Genomic DNA, 15,631 nt, shown 5'->3' with positions numbered 1-15,631 from the left:
TATTTCTGGGTTAGTGGAGTCTGTAACCTGAAGCGTATGTAACCTGAAGCGCATGTAACCCGAGGTACCACTGTATATGATATTTGAGGCTAGTAAGTAGTGGTTCGCCTCGTTGCCTGTGGCAAAGAAGACATACCTTTGGGCAACCTGGTGGTGAAGCTCTTCAAGAGCAGATTCCTTTGTTTCCTTCAGGCCACAAGTGACTAACATAATTACATAACTAATTTGCAAGACTGGGACATTCTGCACCTAAAGCTGCCAGATGCTGCGCTGCTTTTGCATATGTGTGTGCAAAAAATATTCAGCTTGATGAGCACATCCCAGCTGCAAACCATTGTTACAATGAATAAATTCTTCCTAATGTTTAACTTTAGAACTTTAGAAGCCAAAGAATAGGAACCACATGGGGACAGCCGATGCCAAGTATCAGAGAACAGGCACAGTGGGTTGAAATATCCCAGAATGATGCACAACTTACAGGTTTCCGCATGTACAATCTCAGTATGCTCCAACCTACTGTGCCTGCTTCCTGATACCTGGAGTTGTCTGTCCCTATTTGGCACCCATTATCTGGCTTTGGGGGAATGCCTTATTCAAAAGTTCCTAGGGCGAGTTGCAAGCACGATCATCCTTCAGAGTTCAGCTGCATCCTCCTCTTGAAATTTAAATCTCTCGGAGGGTGGGTCGATGTCTATGGCGAGCACAGATATAAATGCATGAGCATGGCCATCCCAAGGCACCACACAGTGCACAGCATGTCATTGCACACTCTCCAACTGCTGAGCAGATTCGGAACTGCTGATAACATGCTGCAGGGCTATTTCGTTTTTCTAATGTACTTTCGACTAAAGCGGACAAACACCATCTTGGATTTCATATTGACCGAGCGCAAGGCTATTGTGACATAAGCTATTGCCGAGTAAATTAATGCAGCAGGCACCCTGCCTATTTGAAGAGCTGTCGAAAGATAGTCTTCTGTTTGTAGGGCCATCTGGGGCAATTCCAGTGTAAAGAAGAAGAAGAATTTGGATTTGATATCCCGCTTTATCACTACCCAAAGGAGTCTCAAAGCGGCTAACATTCTCCTTTCCCTTCCTCCCCACAACAAACACTCTGTGAGGTGAGTGGGGCTGAGAGACTTCAAGAAGTGTGACTGGCCCAAGGTCACCCAGCAGCTGCATGTGAAGGAGCAGAGACGTGAACCCGGTTCACCAGATTACGAGTCCACCACTCTTAACCACTACACCACACTGGTTCTCTTTCTTTCTTTTTTTTATAATAATTTTTTATTACATTTTTTTTTTTTTTACAACAGAAAAAAGAAAGAACATAGAAAATAGAGAGAAAAAAGAACAGAAAATTCAAACCATTTCAAGAACTTATTTCAAATTTCCATCGGACTTCCCCACATCTCCCGCCCGGTGCATTCTTAACAATAAAAATTATCAGCAAGTTATACCCTTGTTTCTTGTGTTTCTTTGTACTTTCAATTGCAATTTTAAGTTTAAATCCCTTATTTTCCATTTACTCTAAAAATATAACATATTGTTGTTTTCACCCATTTAAACTTTGATTCTTTCATATATATTATCCAATTTCTTATATAATCCACTCTCATTGCTGGGGCTGACCTTTCAAAACATACGGCATCTCACAGTTCATATAACTTATAATACTTTTGCAAATAGTCCTTAAATTTTTTCCAGTCCTCTTCCATTGCTTCTTCTCCCAAATCTCGGATCCTGGCAGTCATCTCAGCTAGTTCCATGTAGCTCATCAATTGCGTCTGCCAATCCTCCAGTGTGGGCAAATCTTGAGTCTTCCAATATTTGGCGATAAGGATCCTTGCTGCTGTGGTGGCATACATAAAAAAAGTTCTGTCCTTCTTTAACACCTTCTGACCGACAATGCCCAGGAGAAATGCCTCTGGTTTCTTAGGGAAGGTGTATTTAAACACCTTTTTTAACTCGTTGTAAATCATTTCCCAGAAGGCCTTCACTCTTGGGCAAGTCCACCAGAGATGAAAGAATGTCCCTTCAGCCTCCTTACATTTCCAACATTTATTATCGGATAAATGGTAAATCTTAGCAAGCTTGACTGGGGTCATGTACCACCTGTATACCATTTTCATAATGTTTTCTTTCAAGGCATTACATGCCGTAAACTTCATACCGGTGGCCCATAACCTTTCCCAGTCCTCCGACATAATGTTGTAACCAATGTCCTGAGCCCATTTTATCATGGCTGATTTAACTGTCTCATCCTGAGTATTCCATTTAAGTAGCAAGTTATACATTCTCGATAATAACTTGGTCTTTGGTTCTAACAGTTCTGTCTCAAGTTTCGATTTTTCCACCTGGAATCCTCTTTTTTTATCTAGTTTAAAAACCTCATTAATTTGGGCATAATGTAGCCAGTCTTGCACTTTACCCTTTAATTTTTCAAAGCTCTGCAACCTCCAGTTGTCTCCAATGTTTTCTATTATTTCCCAATATTTCGGCCAACCGGCCTCCATATTAGGTTTTTTCCGAGCCTTGGCCTCTATTGGTGATACCCACCTCGGAGTTTTGCTTTCTAACAAGTCTTTGTATTTTTTCCAGACCATAAATATTGCTTTTCTGACAATATGGTTTTTAAACATTCCATATGTTTTTGCCTTGTCGTACCACAAATACGCATGCCAACCTAGCGAATTATTAAAGCCTTCCAGATCTAGGACATCAGTGTTTTCTAACAAAATCCAATCTTTCAACCAGCAGAAGGCCGCAGCTTCATAGTATAACCTTAAGTCTGGCAGGGCAAACCCCCCTCTCTCCTTTGCATCAGTTAATATTTTAAACTTTATTCGGGGTTTTTTGCCCTGCCAAACAAATTTAGAAATATCCCTCTGCCACTTTCCAAAACATTCCACTCTGTCCACAATCTGCAAGGTTTGAAACAAAAACAACATTTTTGGCAAAACGTTCATTTTTATAGCTGCAATTCGGCCTAACAAGGATAATTTCAGTCTTGACCAAATTTCTAGATCTTTTTTAACTTCTGACCAACATTTCTCATAATTGTCTTTGAATAAATTCAAGTTCTTGGAAGAGAGATTGACCCCCAGGTATTTCACTTTTTTAACAATATTTAATTCTGTTTCCTTCTGAAACCCCTCTGTTTCAATAGTTGTCAAGTTTTTCCCTAACACCTTAGTTTTTTGTTTGTTCAACTTAAAACCCGCCACCCGACCAAATTTCTGGATCAATTCCAAAACTCTTTTTGTACTAGATTCTGGCTCCTGTAATGTTAAAACCAAGTCATCTGCAAATGCTTTCAGTTTATATTGTTTCACTCCGACCCGTATTCCTTGTACCTGCCGATCCTTCCTTATCATATTCAGCAAAACCTCCAGGACTGAAATAAACAATAAAGGGGAAAGGGGGCACCCCTGACGTGTTCCTTTTTCAATCTGAAGTTCTTCTGTCACCACATTGTTCACTATCAACTTAGCTTTTTGTTCGGAATAGATTGCTTCTATTCCGTTCTCAAACCCCCTTCCCACTCCCATCCCTTCCAAGTTTTTCTTCATAAATTTCCAAGAAATATTATCAAAGGCCTTCTCCGCATCAATAAAAATTAACACTGCTTTAGTATTAATATTTGTTTGTAAAAGTTCCAGAATATCGATAATATTCCTAGTGTTATCAAACAAATGTCTACCTGGGAGAAAGCCTGCTTGGTCCTTATGGATTACTTCATTTAATACTTTTTTAAATCTGTTTGCCAAAATATCTGCAAATATTTTGTAATCCACGTTTAGGAGTGAGATGAGACGGTAGTTCTTAAGTTGAGTCTTTTCAGTTTCCACTTTGGGTATCAATGTGATGAATGCTTCTTTCCACGTTTCTGGTGCCCTCCCTCCCCCCATAATCTGGTTACAAACCTCCAGTAATGGCTGTATCAAGTAGTCCTTTAACATCCTGTAGTACTTGGAGGTAAGTCCATCAGGGCCTGGAGATTTGCCTAGCTGCATATTCTGGATGGCAACCTCAATTTCCTGTTGTGTTATTTTACAATTCAAGATTGATCTCTTCTCTTGGGATAGTTCTGGTAGGCCATTGTCTTTCAAGAATTGTTCTATCTCAGTCAGTTCCTCGGGCCCTTGGGTGTATAGTTTTTTAAAATATTTCTGGAAGCACTTTCTTATTTCTCCCGGTTTCTGAATACTTTTTCCTTCAACTTCTAAATTGGTAACGTAATTTAGTTTTTGTCTCTTTTTCAACTGCCAAGCTAGCAGTTTCCCACATTTATTTGCAGATTCAAAAGATCTTTGTTTCATTTGTTTGATTTTCCATTCCACTTCTTGGTTAATCAATTTCATATATTGTGACTGATGGAATTTAATTTCTCTTAAAGTCTCTTTTGATTTTGGATTCAATCTTAATTTTTTCTCTCCATCTTTTATCTTCTCTAATATCTTGTCCTTTTTCCCATTCCAGAATTTTTTCTTAATCGTGTTTTGTTGTATCAGAAACCCTCTCATAACAGCTTTGCTTGCGTCCCAGATTATTCTTTTTTCCACCGAGGTATTGAGGTTAATTTCAAAGTAGTCCTTTAAAGCTTTTTCGGCCTTCTTGACAATCTCTTGATCTCTTAGCAGGTTGTCATTCATTTTCCATCTGAAGGAATCGGCAGTAGTAAATCTCATTTCTATTTTCAGAGCGTTGTGGTCGGAGCAGGTCTTTGGGCAGATCTCTACTCTTGTGGTCTTAGGTGCCAGCCCTCTAGTTGTCCAAATTTGGTCGATTCTTGTCCATGACAGGTGGGCCTCAGAGAAGAAAGTTCCTTCTTTACCTAGGGGGTTTCTCGTCCTCCAAAGGTCAATCAAATCCATATTGTCAGTTAGTTCGAAAAAAGTTTTTGGTAGTCTTCCATCTTTAGTCAGATTCTGGTTCTGACACATAAGCTATTGCCGAGTAAATTAATGCAGCAGGCACCCTGCCTATTTGAAGAGCTGTCGGAAGATAGTCTTCTGTTTGTAGGGCCATCTGGGGCAATTCCAGTGTAAAGAAGAAGAAGAATTTGGATTTGATATCCCACTTTATCACTACCCAAAGGAGTCTCAAAACGGCTAACATTCTCCTTTCCCTTCCTCCCCACAACAAACACTCTGTGAGGTGAGTGGGGCTGAGAGACTTCAAGAAGTGTGACTGGCCCAAGGTCACCCAGCAGCTGCATGTGAAGGAGCAGAGACGTGAACCCGGTTCACCAGATTACGAGTCCACCACTCTTAACCACTACACCACACTGGTTCTCTTTCTAAGGAGAAAGGGAGGCTTGAAGTTGCCCGTCAACATGCCTGTAGAAGGAGCAGGGGTGTGTCCTTCAGAACCCTCTCCCCTACAGCAGTGAAAGGCACTGTATTTCAATTTAAATTATAGTAATTCTTTCTGCATTTGGGTCTATACTTTTTTAAAAAGAAATGCAAATCAGGGTCCAGCAGAAATTTGAGAGTAGATGCTAGAAGGTTCTTCGTACATGACCTGGCAGTACTGACTGTGATGGAGCCCAGCCAGGACTGGACCTCAAGAAGTCCAGTTTTCCAGTTGTGGTGGGGAAACAGGTGGTGTGACCAGAGGTGTGTGCCATGATCCGGGGCAAGGAAGCATCAAAATCAGATGGCTCAGAGGCAGATGGGTCATGGAATCTACAACAGGCAGGAGATGAACTTCTAGTCCAGGGATGGTTAAGTTGTGACCCTCTAGATCAGCAGTTCTCAACCTAGATGCTCTAGATGTTGTGTGACTCAGCCCAGCCAGCATGGCTGGCAGTCAGGAATGAAGTGAACTGTAGCTTAGCAACATCTGGAGAGCAACTGGTCCCCGATCTTTCGACTAGAAGCATCATTGGTGCCTCCAAATAAAGGGAGAGGGTGGGGAAAGAACTGCGAGAGTGGGGAGGGAGGAGGAAGAAGGAGGAGGATGCCCTGCCCAGTTCCCACATGCAAACAGAGGATTGTCCTCTGTGAAATAAAACATCCAGTTCAGCCCCCACTCCCCAATATTTTAAGCAGAATCTGGCCAGGAATGCCACGGGAATCTCATCCCTTTATTCAACGGTACAGGTTTTTGTATGGTATTCCCCCCCCACACACACACACATAAAAATAAAGGCACATGTTTTTCCTCTACGCTAATCTAATGATATTATATGAGTATGAGTGGACATCACTGTATAACACTGAGAGAACAATTTAAATAAGGGCATTAGACAAGATAGAGCAGAATGGGTGCATTGTAGGAAATCCCAAAGGCACAAATGAATGGCATATTCATTTTGCAGCGGTTACGACTAAATTCCATATTTTAAAGCCTTGTCCTCAAGACTCTGTGAACATTTACTTTATCTTATTTTAAAAGAACTGAAATGATATCTGCTTTTACATAGCACTATGGTGTTTCAAAAGGAAATTAATCAGAATGTCTGCCTCTCTCCCTTGAACATTTTGATTGCTCTCTCCCATAGAAGAATTTGGGCTTTTAGTGTTCTAGGTCCAGCTCTCTGGAATGAGACAGGCATTTTGAGAAGATATTTAGGTGCCTACAGAAGACATTTGTGTTTAGGAAAGCTTTCCCTGAGCCCAGTCACTTATGGAAGATTAATTTTATATCTGATGGACTAGTTTCATTGTTTTTAGTTTGTATGGATGGTTTTGTTGTTTTAGAGTTTGCTGAATTGATTTTATCATTGCTAGAGCTTGTGTTTCAGTGTTTTATTCTTTTTCTACTGAGTGCACCATTTCAGTGGCTTTATGCCTTAAAGCAGTCTATAAATTATAATAATAGTAATAATATAGAACTGGAAATCTTTCCCTGGTCTCAAATTTTTTTTGCTTTATAAGATCATTTTTTTAAAAAGCCTCTCTCTTTTTCTAGCTGCAAAGCTTAAACAACACAAGAGTTATCATCTAGGGTTCTTTGGGGAATTTTTAACAGAAGTCGGGTGAACTCCCTTGAAAAGCATTGCATCTAAGGTAAAATTCATGCATGACATTTTGATTCTGCCCTTCCTCCAAGGAGGAAAGAGTGACATATAGCAGGACAGAAGGAAGATGGAGAGCATAAAAACCCTCTTGAATCAGGCCAATTGCCATTCTGTTCCAGCATCCTGTCCGCACACTATGGGAAGCCCGCAAGCAGGAACGGAAGAGCATTCTCCCCACTTGTGATATTCGACAACTCGTGCTCACGTTGCCTCCAATAATAATAATAATAATAATAATAATAATAATAATAATAATAATAATAAATTTTATTTATATCCCGCCCTCCCCAGCCGAAGCTGGGCTCAGGGCGGCTAACAACACTAAAATAGTGCAACATTATAAAAACATCATAAGAATTAATTAAAATCAAAATTGATGGCAACCATAAACTAAAGTTCTGTAAAGATTGCCAAAGGAGGGAGTCAGGCTGCGCCCTAACCAAAGGCCTGGTGGAACAGCTCTGTCTTGCAGGCCCTGCGGAAAGATGTCAAGTCCTGCAGGGCCCTTGTCTCTTGTGACAGAGCGTTCCACCAGATCGGAGCCACAGCCGAAAAAGCCCTGGCTCTAGTTGAGGCCAGCCTAACCTCTCTGAGGCCTGGGACCTTCAGGATGTTTTTATTTGAAGACCGTAAGTTCCTCTGTGGGGCATACCAGGAGAGGCGGTCCCGTAGATACGAGGGTCCTAGGCCGTGTAGGGCTTTGAAGGTTAAAACCAGCACCTTAAACCTGATCCTGCACTCCACCGGGAGCCAGTGCAGCTGGTATAGCACCGGATGAATGTGATCCCGCAGCGAAGACCCCGTAAGGAGTCTCGCTGCGGCATTCTGCACCCGCTGGAGTTTCTGGGTCAGTCTCAAGGGCAGCCCCACGTAGAGCGAGTTACAATAATCCAGTCTGGATGTGACCGTCACATGGATCACAGTGGCTAGGTCAGGGCGAGAGAGGTAAGGAGCCAACTGCTTAGCTTGGCGGAGATGAAAAAATGCCGCCTTTGTTATAGCTGCAATCTGCGCCTCCATGGAGAGGGAGGTATCGAAGATTACACCCAAACTCTTAACGGACGGTGCTGGCACTAATTGCACCCCCGCAAGAGATGGGAGTTGCCCCCTCAATCCCATATCGTCCCGTCCCAGCCAGAGGACCTCTGTCTTCGAAGGATTTAACTTCAACCGGCTCCCACGTAACCATCCAGCCACAGCTTCCAAGCATCTGATCAGTGTGTCTGGGGCCGAGTCAGGATGGCCATCCATCAACAGATAGAGTTGGGTGTCATCAGCATACTGATGGCAGCCCAGCCCAAAACTCCGGACAAGCTGGGCGAGGGGGCGCATAAAGATGTTAAAAAGCATCGGGGAGAGAATCGCACCCTGAGGCACTCCACACACCAAGGAGTGGCGGGATGACAGTTCCCCCCCAAGCGCCACCCTCTGTCCCCGACCAGAGAGAAACGAGCGCAGCCATTGAAGGACTGTGCCCTGGATCCCCACGTCGGCGAGGCGGTGGTCCAGAAGTTCGTGATCGACCATGTCGAAAGCTGCTGACAGATCTAGAAGAATCAGCAGCCCCGACCCGCCTCGATCCAGCTGTCTACGAAGATCATCTGTTAGGGCGACCAGAGCCGTCTCGGTCCCATGACCAGCGCGGAAGCCGGACTGGAATGGATCCAGAGCCGATGTTTCATCCAGAAACCTACCAAGCTGTTCAGCAACCGCTCTCTCAATCACCTTACCCAGGAATGGAAGATTCGAAACTGGGCGGTAATTGGATAGATCTAAGGGATCTAATGATGTTTTCTTTAAGAGCGGGCGCACCACTGCCTCCTTCAGTTCCCCTGGGAATGTCCCGGTGCCAAGGGACAAATTGATGATATCCCCCAGGGGGGCCCGCACCTCGTCTGGACACACTCTAATCAGCCAAGACGGGCACGGGTCGAGAGGACAAGTGGTGGGTTTTCCAGCTTGGAGGAATCTGTCCACATCGGCTGGGGATATCCGGTCAAAGTGGTCCAATACTGGACCCGAGGACAGTCGAGGGGCCTCCAGTTCCTTTATTGTATCCAAATTGGCAGGGAGGTCATGGCGGAGCGACAGGACCTTCTCCGCAAAAAAGCTCGCAAATGCCTCACAGCTGTGTGTCGAATTGTTATTTAAATTTGGCTGTCCTTCGAGGGACGTTAAAGACCGAATTATACTAAATAATTGTGCTGGGCGAGAGCTAGCGGATGCAATGGAGGCCGAGAAGTAGGACTTCTTAGCGGCCTTCACTGCCATCTCGTAGGTTATATCCTGGCTATATGCAGGATGTAGAATATAGTCATTGTGCTAGGAGCCATTGACAGTCTTATCTTCCACGAATTTGTCCAGTGCTCTTTTAAAGCCATCCAAGTTGGTGGCCATCCCTGCCTCCTGCACTAGGGCATTCCATAGTTTAACTATGTGCTCTGACTTTTCCAACATTCAGTTTCATTGCATGGTGAATGGTGTTCTGGATGGCCACTTGTCTTACCAAATGCAAGGTCGTTCTTTCAAAATGAGATTCAGAAGTAATACAAAACACAAGTGAGTGAGAAGATTGAAGATTTTATTCTAAACAGCAAGCAACATATACATACCAAGCAAGCACCTCAATCTGCCACTTGGAAGACCTCGACAAGTGGTGAAGTGACTCCCCCATGGACCCATGGCCTTCAGTCTGTGGACGACCTTCTCTAACTCTGCCCACACTCATCCAATTTAGATGGCTAGCCTATATGGTTTGCCCGACTGGCTATGTGCAGCTCACTAGCTACGTCCAGATTAATCATTAGCCACCTTCTCCCAATGACTCACTTTCTCGAAACAATGTCCAACATCAAATAAGGTAACCAGCACTATGTCCATTAAACTTTAATTAGTTTAAAGTAAACGTCCAGTGCGCTTCCAACGCCATAAATCTTATCTCAGCAGAGAATTTTGTGCAGCGGTTGAAGAAGGCAGGAGAGTCAGTACCTTTCAATGAAGAATCCTGGAGCAAGCACTTTGGAACTCAGGAAAAAACTTTATTTACAAAAGAAAAAACCCTGGCGATAAAGCACACATGCTTTTATCTCCAGCATAAAGAAAACTTTAAACTTAACTCATATTAGCAAACACGCCCATGGCCACAAACTGAGTCTGCGAGTCAGGTCAAGGGGGGGGGGGAGAAGAGAAGAGAAAACACACAGGTGAACTGACTATTTATACAAACGAACTCACATTCCTGGATGCTTAATGACGTCCAGCTGCTCAGTGATTAGAGTGACTTGTTACCTCTTAACCCTTTAGTACCAACACACTATAACTTCCTTCCAACAGATGAGGACATTAAAGTAGGGTTACCAGATGTCCCCGGTTTCTGGGGACAGTCCCCGGATTTGCAAATCTGTCCCTGGACAAATTCCGTCCCTGGAATGTCCCCACATTTGCAAATCTGTCCCCGGGAAACAGCCTCAGCAGCCCGGAACCAGCTTGGTAGCGCAGTTGGCATTGGCTGGCTTCAGGAGCTGCTATCTGCCATGGCACCCGCCATTTTTCCTGCGCCACAGCAGTGAGCAGCAAGCAGCTCCTGAAGCCAGCCAGAGCCAACTGCGCTACCAGGCTGGCCCCTCCTGGGCAACAGCCGCCCGCCTGTGATTCCTGAGCCTCCCCTGATCTGTCAAAACAAAGAGAGAAGGAGATTGGGGAAGGCTCGGGAGTCACGGGTTTGCGGCGTGCCATTGCCCAGTTTTCTTAAAAAAGCATTTATGTTTCACAGGATGTGAAAGAAGGGCTTTGCACCTTTATACAATACGCATGTGTGCTTGGGCCCAGGGTCTTTTGCCTCACCTTCCCCACTACTGACTCCCTGTTGCTATTCAGCTTCAAAAAAAAAAATTAAGTGTTCCCGGATTCATTGAAAAATATCTGGTAAGCAATTAAAGGCTGTTCTCATGCCATCAGATAACTTAACAAGAGATAAGAAGAGGAAGGAACAGAGGCAGGAAGGGCAACCATGTTAGATCACTAACTTCTCGATACAATTTATATTCCTGATAGATTGCCCATGGTAAAGGAAAAGGAAAAGGACCCCTGGACAGTTAAGTCCAGTCAAAGGCGACTCTGGGGTTGCAGCATTCATCTCGTTTTTCAGGCCGAGGGAGCCGGCGTTTGTCCACAGACAGCTTTCCAGGTTATGTGGCCAGCATGACTAAACCACTTCTGGTGCAAGGGGACACCATGACAGAAACCAGAGCACATGGAAACACTGTTTACCTTCCCACTCCAGTGGTACCTATTTATCTACTTGCACTGGCATTCTTTCGAACTGCTAGGTTGGCAAGAGCTGGGACAGAGCAACGGGAGCTCAACCCGTCATGGGGATTCAAACTGCCAACCTTCCGATTGGCAAGCCCAAGAGGCTCAGAGGAGGCTAGGCTTGATGGACTTTTGGTTTGGTCCAGCAGGGCTCCTCTGTTCAACATCATCTAATGAAGTAGAACATCCCAAATCACCCCTCCCCTTCCCAAACACGCACACCCTTCATGAAACTGGACCAATTTAAAGGAAGAAAGAGGCTTTCACCTGAATTTTTCATCCATAACTTTTTTCATTTCCACTCCCTCACCCTTTGTTCGCTTCCCCCAGTAGCTATTAAGCAACAGGTGAGGTGTCTGTGCGCCTGGAGGGAAGCGAGGAAATCCATTCCTGTTGTGAAGGTCTCAGTGAAAGAGTCTACAGCACTGAGGTTGGCAGTGAGCCATTCCTCACAGAAAGTAATTAACATGGCAGGGAAATTTGGCCTCCCTTTCAGTGCTTAAATGCATCAATTTGTTGAGACACATAACAGCAAACTCATCCATCCAGCACAGGTCCCTATGTCAGCAAAACAGCACCACCCACATAGAAAAGTGTGTTGGGGGGTATCAGTAGGCTTGGAGGAACCCTGAGGTTTGCACACGTGCAGAAAATATTTGAGGACATACCCCAAACTGTCTAATGAGGACTGAGCATGCTCATTGGCCACAGAATTATGTCAGAGAGGAAGCAAATGGGAAATCTGGAGGAGGGAGGGGGAATGGAATGGTATGGTCTGAGAAAGGTCCTGGCTGGCTGGTAACCTGAACGGAAGTGCTCCATGCTGTAATTTTAAAAACAAGCAATAATGCAATTTAAACATCTAAAGAAATTCCAATCCAGATGAAAGATCCGAGAAAGCTCTCCACTTAAAAGTCTCGTTGAAAGAGGAAGGTCTTTGGTAGGTGTTGCAATGACAACAGCGATGGCACCTGTCTAACACTTAACAGGAAATTAGGACAAACGCCAGCTCCCTCAGCCAGTAAAGTGTGATGAGCGCTGCAACGCCAGAGTCGTCCGTGACTGGACTTAATGTTCAGGGGTCCCTTTACCTTTATTACAAATGACAGATACCATGATGTTAAAGGCCTATTTCCTACACTGTGTGGAATGGACCGGCTGATAAGATCCTCAGGAAGACCTCACCTGTAGACCGCAGTGATCAATTGAGGGCACCTGGGGGGGGGTGAGATGATCTTTCAGGCACCCTGGTCAGAGTAACCACTTAGCCCTCTGACCACTTAGTAGCCACTTAGAACTTGCAAGTGCCAGTTGCCAATTAAAAATATCCAAAAGGGAGCACACATTATTTGTCTGGAGAATGTAAAGATGCTATTACAAATTTGTTCGCAGTAAGAATCTTAACTTGTGGGGTCATTTTCCTCAGTGAAAATTGCCTACAGTATTTTTCCTCTCTTTTTAAATGTGGGGCTAGTCTTCTGCTAGTTTTTATTCCAATGAAACGTTGTGCAAGAGGACAGAGCTCTTTTGGAATTTCTGTTCCAAAGCGGGTGCTCTCGTAAATCAAAAGTAGCCCCAAGCGCCTGCAGGGAAATCTTGCAAGAGGCGAGAAGGAAGAGGACAGTGAGAATTGCAATCAGCAGCAAATGCCAAATGTTGGAAGCTCAGAATTTCAAAATCATAGCCAGGCTGCATTCCTACAAAGATGTCTTATCATTATCAAAAACTTTCCCCCCCTTTCGACTACAAGTTTAATGAAATTATGGTTCATCCCAAGTTCATAAATCAGCACTTGGTGCTCTTAAACTCTGTTGAAAGAACCCTCCACAATAATAATAATAATTTATTATTTATACCCCACCCATCTGGCTGAGTTTCCCCAGCCACTCTGTGTGGCTTCCAATCAAGTGTTAAAAACAATACAGCATTAAATATTTAAAAACTTCCCTAAACAAGGCTGCCTTCAGATGTCTTTTAAAGAGAAGATAGCTGCTTATTTCCTTCACATCTGAAGGGAGGGCGATCCACAGGGCGGGCACCACTACCGAGAAGGCCCTCTGTCTGGTTCCCTGTAACCTCACTTCACGCAATGAGGGAACTGCCAGGAGGCTCTCGACGCTGGATCTCAGTGTCCAGGCTGAACGATGGGGGTGGAAATGCTCCTTCAGGTATACAGGACCGAGGCCGTTTAGGGCTTTAAAGGTCAGCACTAACACTTTGAATTCTGCTCAGAAACGTACTGGGAGCCAGTGCAGATCTCTCAGGTCTGGTGTTATGTGGTCCCGGCGACCATTCCCAGTCACCCGTCTAGCTGCCGCATTCTGGATTAATTGCAGTTTCCAGGTCACCTTCAAAGGTAGCCCCACGTAGAGGGCATTGCAGTAGTCCAAGCGGAAGATAACTAGAGCATGCACCACTCTGGCAAGACAGTGTGCAGGCAAGTAGGGTCTCAGCCTGCGTACCAGATGGAGCTGGTAGACAGCTGCCCTGCACACAGAATTAAACTGTGCCTCCATGGACAGCTGTGAGTCCAAAATGACTCCCTGGCTGCGTACCTGGTCCTTCAGGGGGCACAGTTACCCCATTCAGGACCAGGGAGTCTTCCACCCCTCCCCCCCGTCCCCCAAAAACAGTACTTCTGTCTTGTCAGGATTCAACCTCAATCGGTTAGCCGCCATCCATTCTCCACAAGTCATGCACAAAAACGGAGCCTCCCCAAATTTTAGAAGGCATCTGGCTTGGTCACAATTCTTACATACAATTGTTTCATAAGCCGTGCGGTAGGCTTAGAACAGCCCCCTTCAATCCATTTTGCTTGTCCCTTGATGCCATGGATATATTGGGCAAAATTGCAAATAAACATGTAGATCGGGAGAAATTTGCACTGAAAACCTGATGAATTTTAATGAGTGCTTTTTTCTTTCTTTTCTTGAAAAAAAAAGCAAACTGATGTGGAAATGTGGAGAACTGGGGGGAAATGAGAAATGGAGGCTGGGTGCGCCCTATACTTTTCAAGCAGATTCAAAACGCATCCTTTTTCTCAAAGGATTCTGGGCACTGTAGTTTACCAAGCATTGCTGGGAATTGCGACTCTGTATGGGGTTAACTACAGTGCCCAGAATTCTTTGAGGGAAAGAATGTGCTCTGAAAGTGCTTTAAAGGTTTGGCGTGCCCACAGCCTGAGAGAGACCAAAACTGACAGGTTCGCCTGTCCCTAGCCTCAGCCACCTGCCCCACTATACACAGGTCATATTAGCACCATACTGTATATTCAAAACATTATGATACCACTGTATATAACCATAGCTTCCGCCAATGAATTATGAGAGCTGCAGTTTGTTAAGGGTGTTATTAGGAGACCCTTGCAGAGCTACAATTTCCAGAGTAGTTTAGCGCTCAATTCCTGCTCCCAAGAGACCCTGGAAACTGTAGTTCTGGGAGGGGAATAGGGGGTATCCTAACTACTCTCAGCACCTTTAAGAAACTACAGCTCCCAGAATCCTTTGGGGTAAACCATGACTGCTTAAAGTGGTATAATAGTCCTTTGAATGTATGATGTGAAGGTGCCCCAAAATGTGCTCAGTTTTTTTCTCTGCCCCATTCTTGGCGCCTGCTCACCCAGCTCTCCTCAGAGTCAGAGGTCCTATGAATAACAGCTGAAAATACCAAAATGGTGTCGCTTTGGAGAGGAGAGTTTCCTAGGAACGTCTTAATCGCTGCTGGCCCGGCAGACTGTAATGTGTTTGACTTCTCCGTGTGTGCAATACAAGCAGGAGGCTGCAATTGGGAGCAATTCCCTTTGCAAGAAGCGCAGGCTTTTGAGTCATTCTCTAATTACAAGACATTCCTCTCTGTATAGCAGCCATCAGAGTGTGTGACTGGCCTGGTCTTGTCTGGGAAACATAGCTCCCCATGTTTTCCTTCATCTGATGATCTCATAGGGCACAGCTGCTGCCTTCACTCTGTTCTCTGTTAGCAAAGGGTTGGCACAGATGCACGGCTTGTGCAACAGCGAGGGCAGGAATAATAATCGCTTATTTGTACAATTCTAAAGCAATCTGCAGAATGTCAACACCAAAAAGGGGGAGGAAGGCATTGAAAAACCAGAGTGAGTCATCTCAATTAAAGGGTGACCCCTGGCATCCTCATTGGGCTAAATTCTCTTTTGCCTTCTTTCTTTTTTCTAAGAAGGAGATGAAAGTGGAGCTGAGTTAATCTCCATAAATCATCTTGCAGATGAAGGGGTAGAAGGCAGTGTTCAGCAAAACATCCACTGTGAGCGGATGGAGAGCCT

This window comes from Podarcis bocagei, assembly GCF_964188305.1.
Source record: "Podarcis bocagei genome assembly, chromosome: 10".
Classification (NCBI taxonomy): domain Eukaryota; kingdom Metazoa; phylum Chordata; class Lepidosauria; order Squamata; family Lacertidae; genus Podarcis; species Podarcis bocagei.
The sequence above is the reverse complement of the archived record's forward strand: the minus strand, read 5'-3'. Positions refer to the sequence as shown.